Source organism: Crinia signifera, chromosome 5 (assembly GCF_055691185.1).
Source record: "Crinia signifera chromosome 5, ASM5569118v1, whole genome shotgun sequence".
Taxonomy (NCBI): domain Eukaryota; kingdom Metazoa; phylum Chordata; class Amphibia; order Anura; family Myobatrachidae; genus Crinia; species Crinia signifera.
The window spans coordinates 54,247,584-54,274,634 of NC_139221.1; the positions used below are offsets into that span (position 1 = coordinate 54,247,584).

A 27,051-nucleotide genomic window follows, 5' to 3' on the forward strand; every position below is an offset into this window, starting at 1 on the left:
CACATTATTCTCCACTTGCTGATAGACCAGTGATGCTGTACATACACCGATGTGTACCATTGGCTGCTGGGGATCCTGTCCTGTCCAACAGATTTGTATTGGAACATTGGATAGGATTGTCTACTCATTGGACAAATACAGGGCCTAATTCAGACCCAATTGCAGGACAAATTTGTTCTCAAAATGGGCAAAACCATGCTGCACTGCATGTGGGGCAGATGTAATATGTGCAGAGAGAGTTAGATTTGTGCCTCTCTCCCCAGCTCAGTACATAGGGGGTGATTCAGGTTGGTTTTCAAAAGCAAACTCCTTTCATGGACAAACCCATGTACACTGCAGGTGGGGCTGATGAAACATGCCCAGAAAGTTAGATTTGGGTGAGATATTTTGTTTCTGTGCAGAGTAAATACTGGCTGCTTTATTTTTACTCTGCAATTTAGATTTCAGTTTGAACACACCCCACCTCAATGTAATTCTCTCTGCACATGTTACATCTGCCCCACCTGCAGTGCATATGGTTTTTCCCATTAGAGAGAGATTCTGCTTTTGTGAGCCAACCTGAATTAGGCCCATAGTACTGAGCAGCGTGTGCTGATCTGGGGAGAGAGGCTGTTGCAGTGGCAGTTGGTTTCCACTCTCCGTGCAGCGGAGGAGGGGGGAGCAGGACTCAGGCCCCTCCAACAGACCCAGACATAGGCAGAAATGACAGCAAAAAGTAATGACTGATCTGAGTGTGACACTGTATGTTACTGAGGAACACTGTAACAGTGGCCGGGGAGATGTGACCATGGTTATCTATTATACAGGGCACAGACCTCTGGGGTGACATGTTATACCTACAGTAATGTCATACTTGCCTACCCTCCCGGAATGGCCGGGAGGGTCCCGCAAATCGGGTCCCCCTCCCGGCCCCCCGGGAAGGTGGGCAAGTCTCCCGCATTGTAGCAACAGCCCCTGCTCCCCCCTTACCTGCGGTAAAAATGTCAGAATTTTGCGGGTCCGCGGAGAGGGGGTGGGGCTAAAATGACAGGAATCGCGGCATTTTGCGTCATTTTAACCCCTTCCCCCATCCACGGACCCGATAATTAATGTGGCTGTCGGTCGTGGGGGGGTGGGGCTTGGTGACGCCAGCCTCGCCCCACCCCCAAAACGAAGCTTTGTCCAGCCCTGCTTGAACTCCTCTCTCCGGGCTTCTCCCAGGTATGAGTACTGTACAGTAGGGGGATGTTACACCTTGTTACACATGATCTCTTTACATGTTGTATGTAGCAGGATTGTGTTCAGCATTAGCAGCGTCTTATGGCGTCGCGGTTATCAGTACCAATAACTATAACACTGTGCGGCTGAGTCGGAGCCTTTATGTCACATTGTGCGGCTGTAAAAAACGTTAATGAAATCAACACAATTGCTGGCTATATAAATTAGCAACACTTGCTGGATGTGTGTCTGTGTAGGAGTGCGCCAGCAGCGCGTGCGCCAGGGTTGTGTCACACACATCACACGCACGCACGGACTGTTATTGTACAAGGTTTTATTGTAATTTGGTTATCGATAGATAGATAGATAGATAAATATCCTATCTATAATTATGTACAATATTTACAAATTTACATATATACAAATATATACAAATATATACGAATATATACAAATATATACAAATATATACAAAAATACACAAAGGTATACACTGTCCATCTCACCGCCGATCTGCAGCAGTGCGGATATATATATACAGTCTGATTAGCCAGGATAGCATAAGAATCAACATTATGTTGTTATAGGGGTCAAATCCCTCCAGTTCTGTGTGCCCGGTGCCAGGCGCCACTGTGCCGCTCCCTGGGCCAACACTTTCTCCTCCGGTGTCATCGTGTTCCACATCGGACACCTCCAGCTCCTCCTCCTTCTCAGATATGGGGGTCAGTCTAGGTGTAAACCTATGGCGCTTGAGCCATCTTCTCCTTCTGTGGCTAAACGCCGGTCGTGAGGAAATGATCTTCCATAAGATATATCCCTGATCTTCAATTGTGAAATCGCCGTCTCTATCGCAGACATCGGCATTCTGGGATCTTGCACGGACTGTTATTGTACAAGGTTTTATTGTAATTTGGTTATCTATAGATAGATAGATAGATAGATAAATATCCTATCTATAATTATGTACAATATTTACAAATTTCCATATATACAAATATATACGAATATATACAAATATATACAAATATATACAAAAATACACAAAGGTATACACTGTCCATCTCACCGCCGATCTGCAGCAGTGCGGATATATATATACAGTCTGATTAGCCAGGATAGCATAAGCATCAACATTATGTTGTTATAGGGGTCAAATCCCTCCAGTTCTGTGTGCCCGGTGCCAGGCGCCACTGTGCCGCTCCCTGGGCCAACACTTTCTCCTCCGGTGTCATCGTGTTCCACATCGGACACCTCCAGCTCCTCCTCCTTCTCAGATATGGGGGTCAGTCTAGGTGTAAACCTATGGCGCTTGAGCCATCTTCTCCTTCTGTGGCTAAACGCCGGTCGTGAGGAAATGATCTTCCATAAGATATATCCCTGATCTTCAATTGTGAAATCGCCGTCTCTATCGCAGACATCGGCATTCTGGGATCTTGCAGGTGCAGCGCACTGCACATCATCATCGTCATCACAGCACTTGCTAAGACAACAGCCCATCTTCACGGAGAACTTCTTCCTTCATCCAGTTCTTGTGAAGATATGAGCCCAAAGCCAAACAGCTCAGACTATGTGATCAGTAGTGCATTGTGACATCATCGCTCTGTGACATCATCGCTCTGTGACATCATCGCTCTGTGACATCATCACTCTGTGAAGCCCCAGAGCTATTCACATGTTCACAGATGGCTAAAATCCTTTTGATGGTTTCGGAGGATAGCGATCTGTGGTAGTTTTGCAAATTATCTTGCAGATTTGCATGGTGTGGGTTCTGTCTGGGTGATGGCTATCTACTTAGATTAGCAATCCGTGCTGAATTAGGCCCTATGTCCCACAAATTATGCCCCTCACAGTATTGCCCCGCACATTATGTTGCATACAGTAACATACCTCCCAACATGACTCATTGCAGGAGGGACAAAACTGCTCTGTTCCTGGACTTCCTTGCCAGTGGCAGTTGCAGCCCCACAGCTGCAACTGCCACTGACAAGGAAGTCCAGGAACAGAGAAAATGTGTCCCTCCTGCAATGTCATGTTGGAAGGTACAGTACAGTATGTTACTGTATGTGACATAATGTGGCGATAAGGCACCGGTAGCTTATCCCCACATTCAAATAGGGGAGCCACACCAACTTTCACATCAAATATCACAGCCTGGGACTCACTGAAAGCAGACGTGGCTTCCTTATTTGAATATTGGACTGTGTTGCCGCCCCACCTCTGCCACTGGCAAGGAAGTCCAGGAACAGGGAATTTCGGCCCTGCTGGAATGGGCCATGTTGGGAGGTATGCCGTGATACCCCGCACATTACGCCCGGCACATTAAACCCTGCACAATTATGCCCTGCACATTGGGGGTTACTCAGACTTCTGTGACTGTGAATGCATACGAGTTACAGTACGCATGCCTGTCGCCAAACCGCAACAAAAATCTGATATTTTTCATCGCAATTGGTCCCTATTTGATTGACAGGAAGCCGGTGTGGTGGGGTGAAAAAGGAGAAAAAGCACCAGCCAATCAATTCCCAAATGTCATTTTCAAACACAGTTCATTGGCTGGTGCATTATCTCCTTTCGGAGTTCTGCCAAAATATCTGACTAAAATATTTGGTGTAACAATAGACGGTGGGGGGAACCTGCCTATTTTGTCAGTCCCAGGCCCCACAATTTCTGATGGCTGCCCTGTATGCCGTCAATGTCGTCTGCCAAGGCCGATGTCCTATGTCAAAGTACAGGGATGTAAAAGCCAAAAAGCCAAAATTGAGTAAAAAAAGGACCCAAAAAAATAAATTAAGATCATTGGAGGAGAAACGTAAACTTGCCAATGTGCCATGTACGACACGGAGTGGCAAGGAACGGTTAAGGCCCTGGCCTGTATTCATGATTGGTGGTTGGACTTCACATGATGATGCAAGCCCTCCTACTCCCCCTTTAGAGATTTTAAGAGATTTCACCTGTCAAAGCCCAGCAAACATCTCTGCCTACTAGAGAAGACATGTGATCACAAACCTCCAACTAGAGTCCAAAGGTGTTGGTGGTTGTGATGCCTGACCTTCCCATCGCTGTACGGGAAGAATCCCAATCTATATCTAATCTGCACTGTATCTGCATTGTACCAATCCTGCTCTATATACCGCACTGTATTCTACTCCGCCCGGTGGCCCTTATTCACATCAGATTGCAGTACAAATTTGCACTCAAAATGGGCAAAACCATGTGCACTGCAGGTGGGGCAGATGTAACATGTATAGAGAGAGTTAGATTTGTGTGAGTTATTTTGTTTCTGTGCAGGGTAAATACTGGCTGCATTATTTTGACACTGCAATATAGATCAGTTTCAACACACCCAACCCAAATTTAGCTCTGCACATGTTACATCTGCCCCATCTGCAGTGCAGCATGGTTTTGCCCATTTTGAGAACAAATTTGTGCTGCAATCAGATCTGAATAAGGGCCTGTATACCGCTCTATGGGCCTGATTCAGACCTGATCGCTGCTATACGAATTCACAACGCAGCCGATTATTGATAGACGACTCATGCGCATGGGTTGCAGCACGCATGTGCGTGGTCGTACTGCGATAAAGGCCTGCTACTTTTTATAATCACTGACCGCTCACAAGATGATTGACAGGATGCCGGCGTTTGGAGGGTGGTAACCGACCGTTTTATGGGAGTGCCAGATAACTGCAGGTGTGTCCGGGGAAAGCACAGGCGTTAGGGAGGGTGTGTGACATCAGCTCCAGCCCCGATCAGGCTGATTTCATCACAGCCAGTGGCAGGGGCGGATCCAGGATAAAATGACAGGGGGGGCACCATGATAAAAGAGGGTTTGGGTTGGGGGAGGGCGGTGTCCGTGGTGCCAGTGTACATGCTAAGAGAGCGGCAGAGAGAGGGTGGGAATGGGATTAAAAATAGGCCCTGGTATTTAAAGTACGCAAGCCCACCATGGCGACAAAAGTGAAGGATGTAGTTGTGCGCGCGCCGAAGGCGCGCTCCGGAAAAGGGGTGTGGCCACTCAACAGGGGTGTGTCCTTGAGTGTAGTCTACAACACCATAAACAACTTCTACACATTATGCAACAATATACCAGACCCCATTATACTTCCCCCTTACACATGATGCCAAATGGAATGAGCCAAAATTCACATAATTACACACGGATTGAGCCAAAATTCACCGAATGCCACACGGATTGAGCCAGAATTCACATAATGGCACACAGATTAAGCCAAAATTCACAATACGCTTCATAAACAGGGACATTGTCCACCAAAGGCGTGCATTAAACATTTACACCATAATGTCCATTACACATTAAGGCCCTTATTCTGATCGGATCGGTACGGCCCGCGTGCGGCCGTACCGCCGATGTTTTTACTCTGCACATGCGCAGAGGTGAATCTGCGCATGTGCAGCCCCCTTCGCCGCAGACGTATTTCGTCCGCCGCAAAGGGGGCGTATAGGGGCGTGAGAGGCATCATGCCCTCATTTCCCTATGTGTACGCCCCGCGTTTCATGGGCGTTCCCATGCAAACGCGGGGCGTATGCATGGTAATGAGGCCATGACGCAACTCATGGGGGCGGAAAGCTGACGTCGCCGGATGTCAGCTTTCAGCCCCCATACAAGCTACCACACGGACGATTGTCCGTGTGGTCTCAGCTTGCGGGAGCTGCCGCGGCGTGCGGACCTGCCTTCGATGGTCGACGACCATCGAATGCAGGGGGCAGCTCCCACCATGGTGGAGGCGTAGCCTCCACCATTTTTATGCGGATCGCCAGCCGTCCGTGTACGGACGGCCGTGGCGATCCGTAGGGTGGGCGGGGATTGGTTTGTGCGGCCGGAGCCCCGTGTGCGGCTCTGGCCGCACCAACCAGAATAAGGGCCAAAGTTACACGCCATTATGTCCATTATGTATTATGCCAAACACCACAATGCCTATTAAAAATTATGCTACATAAGTGATGCTTATCTACATGCTCATTGCCAAGGGTTCCATGCTCATTGCCAGAGGTTCCATGCTCGTTGCCATGTGGGATTACATGTTCATTGCCAAGGGGGAATACATGCTCCCGGTAAATGGGGGACAGCCGCCGCCAGGCAGAAGTGATAGCCACTGACAGTGGCAGAGCCTGGCTGTATTCAGAGCACTGCAGAATACCCCTTTCTCACCAGAAAATGCATTCCCAGGTTGGCCCCTTTTACACCAGCCTAGTCCCTGCATTTTCTGGGGTGAGGGGCATAGGCGTGCGCAGCCCATTTTCTTAGGGGGTGCACCATTGGAGGGGCGTGTTCATTACGCCTACTGGGCGTGTCCATCAAAGCCTACTGGGCATGTCCATCACTGCCTACTGGGCATCAATGCAAACTAAATAGGTGACTTTTTTATGTATATGGGCTTCAGGATTAATTATTCCCATCACACACACCAGAAACAGGGACAGTGCGCGTCGAAAATTTACACTGTAATGGCCATTACACATAATGCCACACACCCTAATGCCCATTACACATAATGCCACTCACCCTAATGCCCATTACACATAATGCCACTCACCATAATGCCCATTACACATAATGCCACACAACATAATGCCTATCACACATAATGCAATACACAGTAATGCCCATTCCACATAATGCCACCCAGCATAATGCCCATTTCACATAATACCACACACCATAATGCCCATCACACATAATGCCACACACAGTAATTGACATTGCACATTATGCCAGGGCTTGACAAATTTTTGTAAAATAGGGATAATAGGGATTACATAGTATACCACATGCCATTATGCCCAATACACGTTATGCCACACACCGTAATGCCCAATACACATTATACCAAACACTGTAATTCCCATTACACATTATGCCACAAACTGTAAGGCCCATTACATATTACGCTTCACACTGTGATGCCCATTACATGTTGCACCTCACACTGTGATGCCCATTACTGCGGAATCTGTGTGCGCTATATAAGAAACTGTTAATAAATAAAATAAATAAATTACACCTCACACTATGATGCCCCTTACACATTGACTCAGACCACTATGCCCATTACTCCTCACACCGTGATGCCCATTACACATTACGCCTCACACCTTGATGCCCATTGTACATTATGCCAGAATGCCCAGTACACATTATGCCACATGCCCTAATGCCCATTACATATTATACCACACATTGTAATGGCTATTACATATGATGTCACATAAGTATCGCTGGGGGACCCACACGCTGTACACCCTTCACCCATTTAATTCTACTCACCTCATCATCGGTCCGGCAGAGCAGCGGTAAAGACCACTGGGAAAATGGCTGCATGGTGACCCATATTCACATTACACAGCATGTAGTGACCCATAATCACATTACACAGCATGCAGTGACCAGTGTTCCCTCTAAGCTGTGCGCGTGTGCGCGCGCGCACACAAATCGCCGAGCCCGTGCACAGACATTACAACTGAGCGCACAAAGGTTAAAATCTTGTTTTAGTGTGCCACGAGTTTAATAAGGTTGAAAATCACTGCTATAGTCTATATGGCCCTTATTCTGGTTGGTGCGGCCAGAGCCGCACACGGTGCTCTGGCCGCACAAACCAATCCCCGCCCACGAGACGGATCGCCACGGCCGTCCGTACACGGACGGCTGGCGATCCGCATAAAAATGGTGGAGGCGTACGCCTCCACCATGGTGGGAGCTGCCCCCTGCATTCGATGGTCGTCGACCATCGAAGGCAGGTCCGCACGCCCCAGCAGCTCCCGCAAGCTGAGACCACACGGACAATCGTCCGTGTGCTAGCTTGTATGGGGGCTGAGAGCTGACATCCGGCGACGTCAGCTTTCCGCCCCCATGAGTTGCGTCATACCCTCATTACCATGCATACGCCCCGCGTTTGCATGGGAACGCCCATGAAACGCGGGGCGTACACATAGGGAAATGAGGGTATGAAGCCCCTCACGCCCCTATATGCCCCCTTTGCGGCGGACGAAATACGTCTGCGGCGAAGGGGGCTGCACATGCGCAGATTGACCTCTGCGCATGTGCAGAATAAAAACATCGGCGGTACGGCCGCACGCGGGCCGTACCGTCCGAATTAGAATAAGGGCCAATGTGTGGTGTGTGAAGTCTGTAAACATTCAAATTGCTTTATTAACTCAACAGAACTTGAAACCTAGGCCTGTATACGTTATGTGACGCAAAAAAATGTACATTTCCTTCCAAAGTTGCACAGCCAATATCTTTTTCTGCACAAAGCCTTCGTAAAATTAGAGGGAACATTGGCAGTTACCCATAATCACATTACACAGTGCGTAGTGACCCATAGTTACATTACACAGCACAGTGACAAATATTCGCACGTAGTGACCTATAGTCACTTTACACAGTACGCAGTGACCCATATTCACATTACACAGCACGCAGTGACCCACAGTCACATTACACAGCACTTAGTGACCGATATTCACATTATACAGCGCGCAGTGACCCATATTCACATGACACAGCACATAGTGACCCATATTCTCATTACACAGCACGCAGTGACCCACAGTCACATTACACAGCGCGTAGTGACAGATATTCACATTATACAGTGCGCAGTGACCCATATTCAAATTATACAGAGTGCAGTGACCAATATTCGCACGTAGTGACCCATATTCACATTACACAGCACAGTGATAAATATTCGCACGTAGTGACCCATATTCACATTACACAGCACAGTGACGAATATTCGCACGTAGTGACCTATAGTCACATTACACAGCACAGTGATGAATATTCGCACGTAGTGACCTATATTCACATTACACAGCACAATGACGAATATTCGCACGTAGTGACCTATAGTCACATTACACAGCACAGTGATGAATATTTGCACGTAGTGACCTATAGTCACATTACACAGCACAGTGATGAATATTCGCACGTAGTGACCTATAGTCACATTACACAGCACAGTGATGAATATTTGCACGTAGTGACCTATAGTCACATTACACAGCACAGTGATGAATATTCGCACGTAGTGACCTATAGTCACATTACACAGCACAGTGATGAATATTGGCACGTAGTGACCTATAGTCACATTACACAGCACAGTGATGAATATTCGCACGTAGTGACCTATAGTCACATTACACAGCACAGTGATGAATATTTGCACGTAGTGACCTATAGTCACCTTACACAGCACAGTGATGAATATTCGCACGTAGTGACCCATAGTCACATTACACAGCACAGTGACGAATATTTGCACGTAGTGACCTATAGTCACATTACACAGTGCATAGTGACTAATGTATGTATTATATGTATACACTAGATGTACCCTGGGTGATATAGACACAGGGAACATATATTCGCTGAGCTGCGCAGTGCCTTGGCAGCCATCATCCGCACAACTGGACCCCCGGGTGGTTAACAATATAGGCAGAGACAGCACAGTTATCACACAGGGAAGAAATACCCGCCGAGCTGTACAGCGCCTAGGCAGCCATCAGCGGCACCACTGGTCACCGCATCAGCCAGGCAGGTAACAATACAGCAGGGACAGTACAGTTTTCCCAGTTATTCGTGGGCGGTGTTCCGCTTGCTAGGCAGCAAAAGATTGATGCTTAGTGAGTGATCCTTAATCAGGCCCCCTGTTTTACTACATTCTCATTCACAGCCCACTCCCTCACAATAAATGGCATACTCCCCAATCTTTGCATACATTACCTTTAGGTTTCAGCCAGGAGCCATCCTGTGAGCCTGACACAGAACAGTAGGCTACAGGGCTACTGCAGCTGCACTAGTTCACCCGGGCACAGGAAAAGGAAGGGGCGTGGCCTAATCACAGACCCTCCGTGGCCACGCCCGCTTTTGGAACCTCGAGTCCTGCTGAAGGAGCCCAGGCCAGCCCAGCCCAGCGCAGGTTGCTAGGTTGCCTGCAGCTGCACTACTTCACTACTACTGCAGCTGCACTAGTTCACCCGGGCACAGGAAAAGGCAGGGGCGTGGCCCAATCACGGTTAAAGGGGAGGGGGGGAGAGGTCCTGCTGACTGCTGAAGAAGCCCAGCCCAGCGCAGGTACTGCTAGGCGGCCGGGGGAGGGGGCACTGCCACTGCCGGTCATTAGGAAGTGCTGATATTGTGCGGAGGTGCCTGTGCACCCCCGGCACCCCCTGTGCGCACACCTATGGTGAGGGGAGAGAAAACCACCTCTCCCCCCCCCCCCCTCCCCTTTAACCAGTTATCTCATTTACCGGCTATATCTTCGGAAGCAGCTGACCCATTTACATGAGACAAGTATCATATTGAAGAACTTTTGAGTGGGCTTTAAATGATTTGGGTCCAGTAAAACTGAAACGTTTGGTTCCAGAGTAATCTGCCCTCAAAGAACATGAACAGCCATGAAATTACATTTCAAAAATAAAAAAATTGGTTTACGCGCAATATCTCTGGAACCAATTGACCGATATGGACCAGCCTGGTAACATTTTGAAGGCCCAGCGATTGGAATTGAATGAGATCAACCACAAGCTTCTGTGATGCCAGGGCCGGAACTGGCAGCCGTCGGAACCGGGTGGGGGTCCGAATTGAAGGGTCCCATATTATCCTATGGGGAAAAAACGTTACAGCTTTGCCAGGCGATATCTCCAGTTCCCGGGGGGCTAGAGACACGGGGCTGGGCTCGTTGGAAAGCCCTGGACCTCAGCTACAAAATGAAATGACAGGGGGGGCACGTGCCAGGGTGCCCCCCCCTGAATCCGCCACTGTACATATGACACACACCGTAATGCCCATTACACATTATGACACACACCGTAATGTCCATTACACATGACACACACCATAATGCCCATTACACATATGCCACACACCATAATGCCCATTACACATTATGACACACACCGTAATGCCCATTACACATATGCCACACACCGTAATGCTCATTACATATAATGACACATAACTGCCGCTTACCTACATGCTCATTGCTAGGGTTTTCATGTACGGTGCCAGGGGTAACATGCTATGTGCACTGCATCCTTACGCTCACCTTGCCCCGATGTCTGTCCCCGCCTGCATCACTAAAGGAGACCGCCGGGCAGAGCGGTGGGGTCATCCAACTGTCTCAGAGCAGGTCCATCTGTCTGCGACTCGCAGCCAATCAGGCGACGGTGGCTTGCGAGTTGCAAGCAGGCGTGTCATTCAAAATAGCCGCACAGCGGATGGTTGGACCTGCTCTGAGACAGCCGGGTTTACCACCACTCTGCCGGCTGTCTCCTTTAATGATGCAGGCAGGTACAAACAGCAGAGCAATGTGAGCGGACGTTCCGCCTCCAAAATGAACTGACGGAACGCAGTTATGACCCGTTCCGGCTCTATTTAAACCATGGTGGGCAGTAATATATACATTGCTGGCCTGTGCAAGCTATGTATATATTACTGGCTAATAACTAAGTCATTGGTGCCCAGTGGTGCCTGTAATATATAGATTGCTGGCATGTGCCAGCAATCTATATATTACTGGCTTATGGTTGTCATTGGTGCCCAGTGGTACCTGTAATATGTAGATTGCTGGCATGTGCCAGCAATCTATATATTACTGGCTTATGGTTGTCATTGGTGCCCAGTGGTTCCAGTAATATATAGATTGCTGGCATGTGCCAGCAATCTATATATTACTGGCTTATGGTTGTCATTGGTGCCCAGTGGTACCTGTAATATATAGATTGCTGGCATGTGCCAGCAATCTATATATTACTGGCTTATGGTTGTCATTGGTGCCCAGTGGTTCCAGTAATATATAGATTGCTGGCATGTGCCAGCAATCTATATATTACTGGCTTATGGTTGTCATTGGTGCCCAGTGGTACCTGTAATATATAGATTGCTGGCATGTGCCAGCAATCTATATATTACTGGCTTATGGTTGTCATTGGTGCCCAGTGGTACCTGTAAAATATAGATTGCTGGCATGTGCCAGCAATCTATATATTACTGGCTTATGGTTGTCATTGGTGCCCAGTGGTTCCAGTAATATAAAGATTGCTGGCATGTGCCAGCAATCTATATATTACTGGCTTATGGTTGTCATTGGTGCCCAGTGGTACCTGTAATATATAGATTGCTGGCATGTGCCAGCAATCTATATATTACTGGCTTATGGTTGTCATTGGTGCCCAGTGGTACCTGTAAAATATAGATTGCTGGCATGTGCCAGCAATCTATATATTACTGGCTTATGGTTGTCATTGGTGCCCAGTGGTTCCAGTAATATATAGATTGCTGGCATGTGCCAGAAATCTATATATTACTGGCTTACAAAAAAAAAACATTGGTGGCCAGTGCTGCTCCGTGTGGAGCAGGACGGAGGGAGGCGGGGGGTGCATCAGCTGCACATGTGGCCTGACCCGGGAGGACGCGCACAGGTGACCAGCGGGGCGGGGAACGGCAGGTAAGACAGGCGGGGAGCAGGGCTTTCAGCAGCCAGCCGCCGCAGCAGCCAGCCAGACATAGCGATTCAGCTGGGCAGCGTCAGCGTGGACAAGTGAGTATGACAGGCGGGGAGGGGAGGGGGGGCGGCAGCAGGGCGTACCACTGGGCTGAAAGTGGCTAATCTTTCAGCCCAGCAGCGTACACACACAGCGATGATGGATGACAAGCCATCCATCATCGCTGGATCTGCTGGTAAAACCAGCAGATGAAAGACCTTTCTAGCGATGATGCGGGAGCGCGCATCATCGCTAGTCGGGGGTCGCTGGCCCATACACACTAATCGATTTTCATCTGAAAATCGGTCAAAACGCCTGTTTTGACCGATTTTCAGGTGAAAATCGTCAAGTGTGTATGGGCCTTTTATATTGTATCATAAGAGGCCCCCTTGTTTTTAGTGCACCAGGCACTCCCAAAGTCTTAACCAGCTCTGTGTGTGGTGTAATATGAATGGGAGGGACTTCTGTGTTATATAATGTGTATATTGGGTACTACTGTGTTGTGAAATATGTATAAAGATTATTACTATGTGCTATAATGTGTACAATATATACTACTGTGTGGTATAATTTGTATAAGGAGGACTATTGTCTGATGTACTACTGTGTGGAGTAATGTGAATAATGCACTACTGCACATTATGTCACACAGTAGTACCCCTATTCACATTACAAAACACAGTAGTACCCCTTATACACACACTACACGATACAGTAATACCCCTTATACACATTACAACAAACAATAGTACCCCTTATACACATGACATCACACTGTAGTGCCACATATTCTTCGGGGCAGCACGGATGGTGTAATGGCATTTCTATATTATTCCCGTGCTTGCGTGAGTTTACTCCGGATATTCAGGTTTACTCTCACAATCCAAAAATATATTGGTAGGTTAATTGGCTCTTAACAAAATTAACCCAAGATTGAATGTGTGTGTGCATGTACATGTCGTAGGGAATATGCTATGTAAAGAACTGCGGAATAGAAGAAGACCTGTTTATTACCAGGTTTAATCTTATCAAACCTAGAATTGTTTGTGGCCATGTATTGCTTACAGGTGGACTGACTGTAGAGCTGATGTGGTATTAGACACATGAAAACAATATAGGTTTAGTTTATGTTGCAGAGCTCACCATGGGGGTTATTCTAGTTCATTCTTTCTGACAAAATCCTTCTTAGATAGACAAAACCATGTGCACTGCAGGTGGGGCAGATGTTACTTGTGCAGAGAGAATTAGATTTGGGTGGGGTTTTTTCTTCAAAGTGAGATCTATATTGCAGTGTAAAAATAAAGCAGTCAGTATTTTCCCTGCACAGAAACAAAATAACTCACCCAAATCTAATTCTATCTGCACATGTTACATCTGCCCCCCTGCAGTGCACATAGTTTTGTCCATCTAAGAAGGATTTTGTCAGAAAGAATGAACTAGAATAAACCCCCATGTTTCAGGATGCATCCTGCTCTGTAAGAGTACAATATGTGACAGTTTTACACCAGATTACAGTGTTGTGAATATATACTAAATATAAATTTGCCATTTGAACTACAGTCAAGCAGAGATACAAATACAAAATAAAAGTATGCATGTTTATTTATGTAAGAAAAATTGCTGAAAAGATAATTGATAGTCCTATGTGGTTTATTTACTTCTATTGAAGATGAGTTATTACCCATAGTAACCAGATTCTATCTATTATCTTCCAGAATGTGCTAAAAAAAATTAGAAGTACATTCTGATTGGTTGCTATGGGCAACTTCCCATCTCAATAGAACTCCTATCTTAGTAAACCCCTGTGTGTGATGAAACGATGGAAACCCCCTCAATTTATATTTAGTGGCCGTGGACCATAACAGTGCTGAGAGAGAGCAAACAACGTACAGCAGCATTCTAATTTATATTGGGATACTACCCACCCACTGACATTCCGCTTTTTACAGGAAAAACCTAGTCTTCCTGTCTGCCTGTGGTCCTGTCGTCCACCCACATACAGTCATTGAAGTTCCTAATTATATTGCCACCTGATCACCCCATATATCACCCACCCACCTGCTGCTAGATTGACATCTTGATTCCTGGAGCTGTCGGTATAAAATGGCCATTACCCATTTGCAAGGAACCAAATATATGTACATTTTTTTTTTATAAATTGACCAACTACTGTAAAATGCGCACCCTATACATGTTTTGTACTTTTATTAATAAACACCATGTGTACATGTTATATGTTTAATGTAAAATGTGTTGGTCAACGAAAGGGTGAAAAATATTAAACACAAGTAGTGTCAATCCTTAACAACTTTTGGAGTACACATTGGCCCTTATTCAGATCTGAGCTCAGTACAAATTTGTTTGGAACTGGGCAAATCCATGTGCACTGCAGCTGGGGCAGATGTAAAATGTATAGAGAGATTTAAATTTGGGTGGGGTGTTCTGAAACTGAAAGCTAAATTGCAGTGTAAAAATAATGCAGCCAGTATTTACCCTGCACAGAAACAAAATAACTCACCCAAATCTAACTCTATCTGCACATGTTACATCTGCCCCACCTGCAGTGCACATGGTTTTGCCCATTTTCCAAACAAATTTGTACTAAGCTCAGATCTGAATAAGGCCCATTGATTCTGATGTCAAAGCACAGAATGTTAGGAATGACGGAATGGGATCATTGTATGTTGCACATACTTTTTGTACTAGATCTAATCTCATCTCATCTCATTGCATTGTAAAACCTATGCAATGCGATGAGATGTGATGCAATATTGTATACACTAATTGTACAATGTATGGGCACCTTTAGTGGGCAAAAATGTATCCAGTTTTGATATAAATTCATTTATATAGTTGTTGGTGTAACCACCCTCACCGGCAATGAGTTCCAGAATTTTACTGCTCTAATAGTGAAGAATCCCCTTCTTAATTTAGTATGGAATTTATTTTCCTCGAGCCCCCCCCGCTCTCCCCCCCAACCACACACACACAGATTCCTTATTGTTCTTCAATATCCAGTGCTAAGGGATGGTAATTTTATGGGGCCGAGTGCACTAAATAATAATTGTGCCCCTTGCACGAATGTCACAAAACCACAGCAGTCCCGCTTGCCTCTATATACTGTATGATTGTTTTGTTATAGCTAAGGTATGTACACTTTGGGTTCTTTTCAAACATACCTGTTTCTACCTAGGCTTTATTCCAGTTACAAGACATCAGTGGAGAATATTCATAAACACATTTAGACAAAATCACATTAACAAATGTACCAAAGGCAATTTTACATACATATGCTATGGATTGTTCTTCAAAGCTTTCACATAAAAAAGACTAATCCTTTTACCATAGATTATATGCCTAAGAGTAGATCCCTCGTGGTCTGTTTATGTGAAATTAGTTTATCAAATGTAGTTCTGCCTCTTACAGTTTCACGTCTGACCTGTGATGAATGCCCCAAAAATCTAATTTAAAACAGACCTTAATAATTCCGTACTTAGACAAGTGGTACAAATTCTTTAGACACCAAGGAGACTGGAAATATCCTATGGTGACTTTTATTGCATACTAATAGACGAGGGCGTAAATTCTGTATGACATCACTAGTCATCTAACAGAACAATTTATTTAGCTATGGCGATATACCTTATCCATACAAGAGAGTGACCAAGCTAATATGGAACCTTGGCTACATTAATGACATAAAGACCCTCTGCCCAGTTCTGTTTATTTCGAGGTCTATTCATCAACATTTATACAGAGCAGGTTAGTGCCATTTATTAAAACAGGACGGAAGGAGATATCTCTTGCTTACCTTTCACTCCCGAATTGGCCCACTGTCATTTTCCTAAAAAAAATAAGCAGGTCTCATTTTTTTGTCTCATTTGTTTGATTATGTTCTCTTAATCTATTTACGTACAGGACGGGTGTATTGTTATGCCAGATTTCAGCAAAAAATTCTGAAGTGTTCACAAACGTTCAAGCACTACTGTACCTGTCTCTTCAGTTTTGGCCTCACCAGTAGCAGTTCAAAATTTTCCTCAGCACCACTACCTTGTAACCATACAGTATGTCTCACATCAGTAAGTTTTCCCCCTTTTTATCAGCCCATTCTAGTATCAGTGACCAGTCCCGACAGTATTTTTTTTTACCTGTGCCCCCACAGTACAAGTCCCCAATGCCCACGGAGTACCGGTGTCATGTGCCAACTCAATGACAGTCCACTATGACCGGGGGTCATAGTCAAATTCAATGTAGACTTTTCAGTATATAATTGATGTTAGATGAAACGTGTTGGGTGATTCAGCTTGTTATACATCAATAATACACTGGAAAGTCTACATTGAATTTTAGCTAAAAAAACAGACTCTTAATAAAAACTTTTTTATGGACTTCTACACGTTATTTGGATTAAAAATTGATATCCGGTTAAAGATCTATTTGGGAGATTATATTCTCTCTGAAGGCGCTATCCCAAAATTGTCCATATATTGTTGGTATCATCTCTAGCTAACAGGGGAGTTTGTGGGTAAGGCAGCCACTATCCACCACTTCACACCTTATCAAGCCTGAGTCAATGGTTTTGTTCTGTATATACATTTATTTATTTATCTTGCAAATAAGCTCTCCCAGAAGTATATTGCAACTGCAAACTCTGAAATAATTAAACATAACAAATATAATTGCACTGACATTGAGGAGTCCATTTATTATTCATTCCGAAACATGTAGGAGAAAGAATACTTAATTACTTGCCTCTCCCAATCCCATTGGCTTTATATGAAATTTGGCCCTGGAGACAGAGTAGTAGTAGTACGTTTATTTATAAGGCACCGCAAAGTGTCCGCAGCGTCGTACATAGCAAACAAAAAACAAATTACAAGGTAACGTACAGGGTGTGTTGAAAAATACAGTATAAATAGGGGTATAGCTGGTAGAACTAAAATCAGCATCAGTTCAGAAGTAGGCGTCAAAATTGTCGAGGAGACTGAAGATGAAGTAGAGGAAGGGAAGAACAGGACAGGAGCACAGGTGAGGTAAAGAGGTAGGGTTAGTACGTGAGGAAGGAGGACCCTACTCATAAGAGTTAACATACTAAAAATAGGTGGGTGGACGAACGAAAAACAATAGGATAAGTAGGAACGGAGGGGAACGGAGGCAGGATAGGAGGATCAAAAGAGGTTAGGAGGAGGGATAGGCTAGTCGAAAAAAGTGGGTTTTGAGGGTGCGCTTGAAGGAGGTAAGGAAATCAGAAAGCCTGATGGGTGGTGCAGGAGGGGCTGGGAACTACATCAGACACTGACTGCTGTCCCTCCTCCTTCTCCCAGCATGCGCCGAGGCGGCTGGCGGAGGTAGGACAGAGTGTTAGTGTCAGCGTGGGCTGCGTGAGCACAGAGCAGGCCTGCGTCATCATGCATCACGTGGCGGTGCATCGCGGCTGGCCGGGCAGAAGTTACACTGTAGCTGGGAGCCGGCGGCTGCAGTTCCAGGACGGCGGGTGGCGAGCAAAGTAATATTGATCAGAATGCCCGGACCCCGGCAAAACTGCTGCCCCTAGGCAATTGCCTAGCATGCCTATGCCTGGGGCCGGCTCTGCCTGGAGACAATAAGTACTTTTAAAAACCCCAGTAGTCAGACATTATCAGGGAACCCTGTGATTTAAGAGATAGGGCCCCCATATACTGGTCCGATTCGTCCGACTTCATCCAATGTTGACGGATCGGGTCTATATATCGGATTAAATCGGGCCAAATCAGAGGTGTTTGACATCAAGTCAGATCCGATCATGTAGATCATACATGCAGCACGTATGATATATCGGAATCAGATCATCAGCGGCATATGGCGGTTATCATATCCGATTCCCCTTGAATTGATCCGACAGCTCCATGGAAGATGAGCCCTCCCAGGGAACTGCCAGGGGAGTTCACGGGAAAACAGGTCCGACTTGAGTCTCAGACCTGTGTATGGCCACCTTTACACACGCGTTCTGCAAAACAGAATCATGTATCGTGTGACTGGCATCATACCAGTTTCCCTGGCCCAATGATAATTACGAACAGCCTGGATCTCCCTATTTTCTACCGCCCTAACATTTTACAATCCCACACACCTCACCCATGTGAATATTTCCATGACCTTTGGCAATATATACAACATTGGTCACAGTCACGACAAAATAGACACGATTTCACGAAACTTATTTTGTCTTGCCGTTTTAAATTATCGTAAATGACCCTTACAAGCTGGAAAGCACTGAAATGAATCCAGAATGTGCGGCTATATAACAACACAAGGACACTGTAATTGACATACACAATATTTTGCACAAAAGGGAATGTAACTTTATACTGAACATCTCATTGATTTTCATTGAATCTAAAACGTATAAAGTCTATTAAGCTGGGTGGTGATTTTCCTCACCCCTACAGGATTGGTCTACAGACACAATAATCTTTTAATTTCACTGTGAACTTTGGCCAAACTTTTAATTAGTTTGCTGTAAATTCCCAGTGTGATAGAATACTTTTACTGCAGGAACAAGAGAAATGAAAGCACAGAACATTGGACAGCAGGGGGCAGTGTGTCTTCATCGATCTATTATGAAACAAAGGACGCATAGAAAAAGCAGAGCTAGACCTTGGTGAATTCACATGCCATTTGAGTGAAATCTGATAATGTTAGCTTACTAGGAGCCTACTTAATATCGCTCAGCTATTATGTCATCTCTATATCTTATCTGACAGTTTTTAAAATCAGCATTTTATGTACAAGTAGCACAGTGTCTTAAAGGTCAGGCACCGCTGCGAAAATGCTCCATGCTGGTATATTTTATTATTGGTTCTTGCATTCGTACTTTAGGCTACCGTTAAAGGTGCTGCATTTTTATTTGTGAACTTAAATAAGACGTTCTTTTTCCCTAATGTGTAATGGACGTGATTTTACTCAAACAAACTTTTTTCTAGATTTCTCGTGACTTGATTCAGCAATTCATCCAATCTATGGATTTATAGTAAATAAATGCACAATTATGAAGTCTGAAATAAAGTACTAAGAACAAATAATAATAGGCCTTTCCTTTTCATTTGTACTTGTATGGTTATAAATACTATTAATAATATAATTATATTTAATTATTTTTACAAAATTTGAAGCATGGTTATATCAATGTTGTGGAATGGGACACCTTTTATATACTGTATATCTTGGCATGGTGCAATCCAGTTGCTGGAGGATGTCCACTTACTATCACTAAAAGTTTCTATAGACAGTATAGTAATACATATTACTATCCAAAATAAACACGGGGTCATCTGAAAGGTTGTCCCTTTTTACGTCATTTCACTAAAATTAGAATATACAGTACGTTATAGAAGGGATGCAACTTCATTGATTAACAAATTGGCAATCTGACCTTAATGGAAAATTCAAGGTTAAATTTAATTTATTTTATTTAGTAAATATTTTTGAAGTTCACCATTTATGTTATAAACATTTTAATTTACATTTGTTTGCTTTGTTGTAAAAAAATGATTTTTCTTTTTTAATCCTGCACATCACTGTTGTCCATATCTAACTGTCAGGCATAGCAAGGTTCCTATCCAATTTAATAAATAAAATGAAAATTAAGAATGTTTTACTAAACAAACTACAATATCTTAATATTTGTTTATAGACACAATTTTTTTAAATAATTAATTAATGAATAATTTAGATTTAAACTTCAAAAATGGTGTCAATAATAAACCTATAAAACTTTATTTAGAACTAATATAATGCATTTTTTTTAGAACGTAGCATACTCAGATCCAGTCATCATAATCTGCAAGCAAATCTTTCAATTGTTGTAAATAAATTATAGATCCAAATAGTGTTAATGGAAAGAGATAAACATTTTTAATACATTAATGTAACATCTTATATTATTATGATTATTATTAATACAGGTCGAGTATCCCGTATCCGAATATCCGTTATCCGAATTATTCCGAAATACGGACATTCCAGAAAGTGAAAAAAAAATATTTTTTTTGCTAAAAACTCACTGGGGACATTTGTAACAGCACCACTGGGGACATGATATGTAACTGGCACTATATATGTGCAAGACAATGATTGCTTGGCATTCAAATTCAATGCTGAGATAGTACACACATTTTGTCTCACGTTTTGAAACCTTGTTTTTTGAACAATTAAAATATATTTGTGTGTATTTTATGTGGTAATAAAATATATTTGTGTGTATATTATGTGTTTATACAGCATAAATGCAAGATACTTCAAAATACATCATTGAAATATTAAAATATTCCGAAATACGGAATAATCCGTTATCCAAAATTCTCCTGGTCCCGAGCATTTTGGATAAGGGATACTCAACCTGTACTAATATTTTTGTATTCAATCTTAAAATAAAACTTTCTATGCATGCTTGCAAATAATCAAAACTCTGAAACATGGCTTGAGTCCCATTGTCCCATAGGAGATAGAGCGTAGTCATCATCATCATCATCCTTTATTATTATTATTATTATTATTATTGTTATTATTATTTACCTAATAACACATTTGTGCAGAGATCAGGTTACATTTGGAGCTATACAGATATTTTTTTGGAAATTTGTTAATGGTTAGTAGCCATAAATTTAATAGAGACTAAATTTTAGTATAACATGGAAAGAAACATGAGAGTTAGAACGGGGGTACATACCTTCTAGCGTTTGACTAATGCATTTTAGATGCCAATCAAAACATTTCCATATTGATTTGCATTTTTTTATTGCATTGCAGTTGCATTTTTAGGAAGCCTACTAGTTCAATTTATTTATGATTAAAATGTTAAAAATACATATCGGATATGGGTTACATAATATGTATATTCAAACACAATACATTTCAATGGGTATGTATCACATCAGAAACACATTTGTGTATTGCTTTTTCCTTACATTTACGCAAAACTAGAACAAATGAAATCACAATTTGAAAGTATTTTTATAACCTATTATATATATATATATGTGTGTTATAAAATGGACATAAGATGAGTAACAACAATAACAAACAGTAATAATTCAAGTCCTATACATGATGATCAGAAAGCAACAGCATTGAACATCTTAATAAGAACAATAAACAGGATGGAATTTCTGGGATAATTAATTCCAGGGTTTGTGTTCAGGGGCAGGCATTCCACTGGAATACCGAAAAAGGACAATTAACCTTCCAGAAAATGGGGATTACGGAGGTAGGAGAAAAAGATCGGTGAGGGGAGGGAGGGTAGGAAGTGGAGAAGGGAGGGCAAGAGTTAGCCGAGCATTCAACCACAAAATAAAGTCCAGGCAAGTCAGAAGATACAGTGGGAGCCAGGCATAGTGGCGGCATAGTACCACCACTAAGGAGAAACTAAGGAACTAGAGGGATAAAATGCAGGGAAACATGCTCATGAGTGGCAGCTGGGGATGGACAAGAGGGGCACAGGGAAAGCCCTCTCCTCTTTTGTGAGCATGATACCCCCCATGTCATGGGAATGAAGCAGGTAGTGCCCAAAAAGTGTTAGGCTGCTTCTAAAGAGGTTCTGCAACATGTCTTGTATAAATTGTATGTATGTTATTTTGAAGGGTTAGATCAGTATAGTGGGGTTTATAAACTTTTTAGTGCTCTCTGCCCAATCTTTTGTGACCCGTTTTATTTTTTACCTATGTGTTCAAACATATAAGTCTTATTGGTCGCTATGGGAAATATCACCTCTTTTTCATTTTTATAAGCTTTAATAAATGTATCCCATAGACACTTTTTGTGTAGTTAGAGTCAGACGGGCTCCGGGTTCATATTTGTTTTATTTTTACTTTTGCTGCAAATAAAAAATATCTGAGGCTTTTTGTACCACACTCCATGGACTGGGCTCTGTAAGAAAGTACACACTTCTACCCCAGGAGACAGCATCATTACCCCGAGCGTTGCCACAATGGCCCTCATTCTGATTCATTCGCTTCCCTGCGCGTTTGCACAGGGGAGCGATGTTTTATACGCATGTGCAGCTGCTTTGTGCGATTGGGCATGGCAAATTGCTTATTCGTGGCCCATTCGCACCTAGCAGTGTGGGCATAGAGTGGCAGTGAGGGGTAGCACCCATGGGAACGTGCAACACTTTATGGGCATGTAAACCCTGGGCATTCCCATGCTAATACGGCTGTGACATGGGTGCAGGCGGGTGTCTGCAAGGGTGCCCGTACAAGGGTGACGCAGATCTAAGGTCAAAAGAGGCTGACTTAGATGTGCGAGCGCTTGCAAAATCATTCGATGGGGGGGGGGGGGGGGGGCAGACGTTCATATGGGCAGCATTGAGGTGAACCGCAAAGCTGCAAATTTTGCAGCTGTGGAGGTCAACCGGAATGACCTCCAATATATATAATATAACATATATGCTGCACCTTTGTATAATGCCCACATGAAGCGTTGGGTTCATACGTATGAGTATGTCAATACTCTAAAGCTCTGATACTAGCCAGTGCTTCCCTGGCCATTGACATTAGCACACATCATTGGCCAACTTTTGAGCAGAACAGGTAAAGCATAAAATAATAGAATAAGCTACTAAAGAGGCATGGCAATGCTTTTAAAGGCCCCCATACACGGTGCGAGAATCGCATGTCTTATGGGCTAGATCGCACGGCATGCAATCCGTAGGCAGTACAAACAGTACGATGTGAGATGTGATGCCCACGGGAGTTGCATCGCATTGCATTGCTCAGTGCTATCGGCCTTACCAGTTACACATTGCAATTGCATTAACAAGAATGGCAGTAGAGGAGTCACAGATTTAGGGGCCGATTTTGGATCATTTATAGTGGTCTGAATTGGGCCTCAGCCCCAATGGTCGGGGTTTGCAAAACCCCAGCACCAAACGACTTCAGCGAGTTACACACTAGCCGGGCCGTTTGTTGCGGGGAGGGAGGGCCGGGGCAGATGGGGTGGAAACAGGGCTGGAGAAGGGGAACACCCAACATTTTATTGGTGTCAACATGAATACGCTGGGCATTCTCCTGGGTATGCAGACGGACCAATGCCTGCCGGGGGCGACTGACATCACATGATGGTAGCACTCTTTGGCGGTCTCTGATAGAAATAAAAGTCAGCTTAGACTGACCGAAGGTGAAATCATTCGAAGGCCGGCGACCATCGAATGAAGTCTAACTCTCTCACTGCACATTTTACAGTTACATTTTCCCCATCTGCAGTGCAGCATGGTTTTGTCCATCTGCAAACATTGCAGCCTTGCGATCAGGTCTGAATTAGGCACTAAGTACAATCTAGTGATTCTTTTAAAGGCATTTTCTGTGGTGGCTACACTCATGGAAGACCTGCAGTGGAAAATATCCTATGCCTTGGTTCCTCAAGGGGATCTGAGCTCAGTTTCAAGGATACCTGAGCGTTGTGTGCTTGATATTCCAGGACCTGGCCAGGTGAAAATACGGGATAAATACACAGAGAAGTCATAGGAGAGGCGTGCTTGGACACACAACCTTATTGGAAGTGTGAGGATAATTGATCGTTTTCTAAACTATTTTTAATGAAACAATTTTAATACTACTAATTCCTAATTAAAAAATGAACAGTTCTCAACTGCAGAATTTGCATTTGTTTTTCTATAAGTAATAATGGTTTAGATAATAATCAGCAGTGTTTAAATGAGTTGATCATTGGCTTATATCAAGGTATATTGTACAACGGAATTTGAGAACACAACATACAACACATTCTTACTCAGTTTTGAATCTTTATAGAAGTAGACGCAGAAGTATTCGCCTGTTCCAGGTTCTCTCTCAGCAGTTGAGCAGCGGTCGTGCTCTCAGTCACATTTGTATTTTATTAGGTTTTAATGACACACATTTTCCACTGTTTAAATCAGGTTTTATGTCACAAACCTGGAAAGTACCTTCAAACTAGTTCCAAATGTAACCGTATCACTTTTTTAATGGCAAACTGAAATTACCCACCCACAAAGTGATATGTCTGAGCTTGCATTAGTCCAGCATTAATAGCACTTGGAGTAGGAACAACATTTAAAGTGGACTTGTCACCATGAATTAAACATCTCCTGATTTAACATTTGAAACTAGAAGGTAAATCATGCTAGCAGTTTGCTTTAGAATCACTATTTATCAGTCACTTAATTTGTTTTAAATTTTTCTCCCAAAATATTCCATTGGCATTTTCTTTAAATGAGTTGTGGGGAATCGAGCTGCCATAATATTGTCTAAAAAAAAAAAGAAACTTATTTGGACCATAAAAAGGGGTCTGATGGCACAATTTTTGACCCATATTCATTATCGCACTATGCATTTAAAGTCCGTTTTTATCAGCTGAAAAAGGACACATGATTGTTCAATAACACATGGTGTTCGGGATTATGTTCCTGTTCCCATGTGTTTATAAGTTGTTTAAAAAAGCACTTGATAGTGATGGCTTGGAGTCCGGCACTAGAATGAAGGACCTAGGTTTCCCTGTCTCTACCTAAGCTTACCTAGGTCTTCTGGCCTTCAGTCTTCTTCTCCATGTGCCACCTGTTCCGATCCTCCGCGAGTCAGGTGCCCGCGACCGGAAGTTCGGATAGTATGATTTCCGGTTTTGCAGTGTACGGAGTATCGGCTTCCCCAGGCCCAATGCATTTCGAGAGTGAAATTCTCTTTGTCAAGGATACCATTTGTTAATGCAGTGCCAGCGGCTGCTTATTACAGATTTTATTTTGGGTGCTGAGGCTCCCAAAACATAATCCCTGATAAATGCAGTGTATTGGGATTAATTGGATATCCCCTGTTGAATCCATTAGCTGCTGTAAATTACTGCAACTAATTGGACACTAGCCATAGTCTCCCGCGCTATACATTTCCAGCTTTAATTTTATAAGATAAAAATGGTTCTATCAAGTAAGTAAAGAGAAGAAACTGAAATCGGCTTATACTTGCAGTTGGGGGTTGCAGAGGTAGGGCTGCAGCACATTCCAAAATTTAAATAGGGCAACCACACCAACTGCCAACCCATATGCTGCCAAACATTCCTGTCCAGGACTTACTGGCAGTTGGTGTGGCTCTCTTATTTGAATTTTGCAACTGCCACTGCATTGGTGTCAATTTCCTGAATGCTATCAACCTGATTCTGAGTCACATTTACTGTGACCATAAGTTCTTGGTGATATTCCACTCATATATCCGTATGCATCTATGTGATTGCATTGCTCCTCCTCAGCATCTGTCACTCGCAAAAGGAAGTCCAGGAACAGAGCAATTTGTACCTAATGGAATGAGTCATCTTGGAGAGAATGTACCTAGTACAGAAGATGTGATGGATAATGGTATGTTCAGCATAGTTTGTAATTCTGGCTACAGACCCATGGGATGCTGTGCTGACATGCAAGCAACCCCACTGCTGCCCAGTTGCCGCCTACTAATATCCATCCAACCAGCGGTAACAAGTGAATCCCTTCGGAAATAAAAGTCAGTCTTAACTGACCTTTATTTCCTTTGGTGTCCGCCGAAGAGGGGACGATGGTAATGCAGCCCCCTCCCTGCCCCCAATTGGCATAATTCACTGACAGTCTGATTCTGTAGTGCAACTGTTATGCCGTATGGATGTTACATATGTGCAACGTTTTAACCATTGGCACTTTGTGGCTTGTGTGGTTACTACAACTGGCCCTAAATCAGGCTCATAGTGCGCCCTTCACTGTAGGTATTACAGTCTATTTAGCATGTGTTTCTTAAGGAAATGCAAAGTCTTCTTGCTAAAGTGGTGATAAAGCGTGATCAAGGGGAAGGTGGTAACACCCCACCCAAGCAAATCCTAACTGTCATTTTTCAAACACAGCTGATTGGCTGGTGCATTATCACCTTCCACTTTATCAACTCATTATTACCACTTTATCACCAGGCTTAATATATCTGCCCCATGGTTCCTTCCTACACAATCTAAACATATCACAGTGTAGTTTTCATACAGTTTAAACTACTACTGGGTATATTAAATTAATACAGTATTTTCTCTAAAGAATGTTTACTGCAAATATTGTGTTTATTTGAGTTGATTAATTTTGTTTCTATCATTTGAAACTATTTAAGAAAGCTTGATTGTAGTTTTCTTTTAAGATCAAATCAGTATTATTTTAAATAGTTGTCGTAGGTCCTCTGAAATGCATATGGTCCATAGGACAGTTTGCCTATTTGGTTATCCGACATGGCTTGTGGTGTACACACAAGCACTAATTACCATTGTTGTAATGGTCAATTTACAGTCTTATTGTCCAGATTTTGCTACATAATTGTAGCGTGTATGCCCAGCATAAACT

At 43.6% G+C, this 27,051-nt stretch overlaps 1 long non-coding RNA gene across 1 annotated transcript; it reads left to right on the top strand.

Moving 5' to 3' along the window:
• The first annotated feature begins 547 nt into the window (after nucleotides 1-547).
• LOC146079452 (uncharacterized) lies at nucleotides 548-19,699 on the top strand. Its single transcript, XR_014474535.1, has 3 exons — nucleotides 548-715; nucleotides 16,629-16,789; nucleotides 19,245-19,699. It is a non-coding gene; the product is annotated as an uncharacterized LOC146079452 (long non-coding RNA).
• Nucleotides 19,700-27,051: the final 7,352 nt, after the last annotated feature.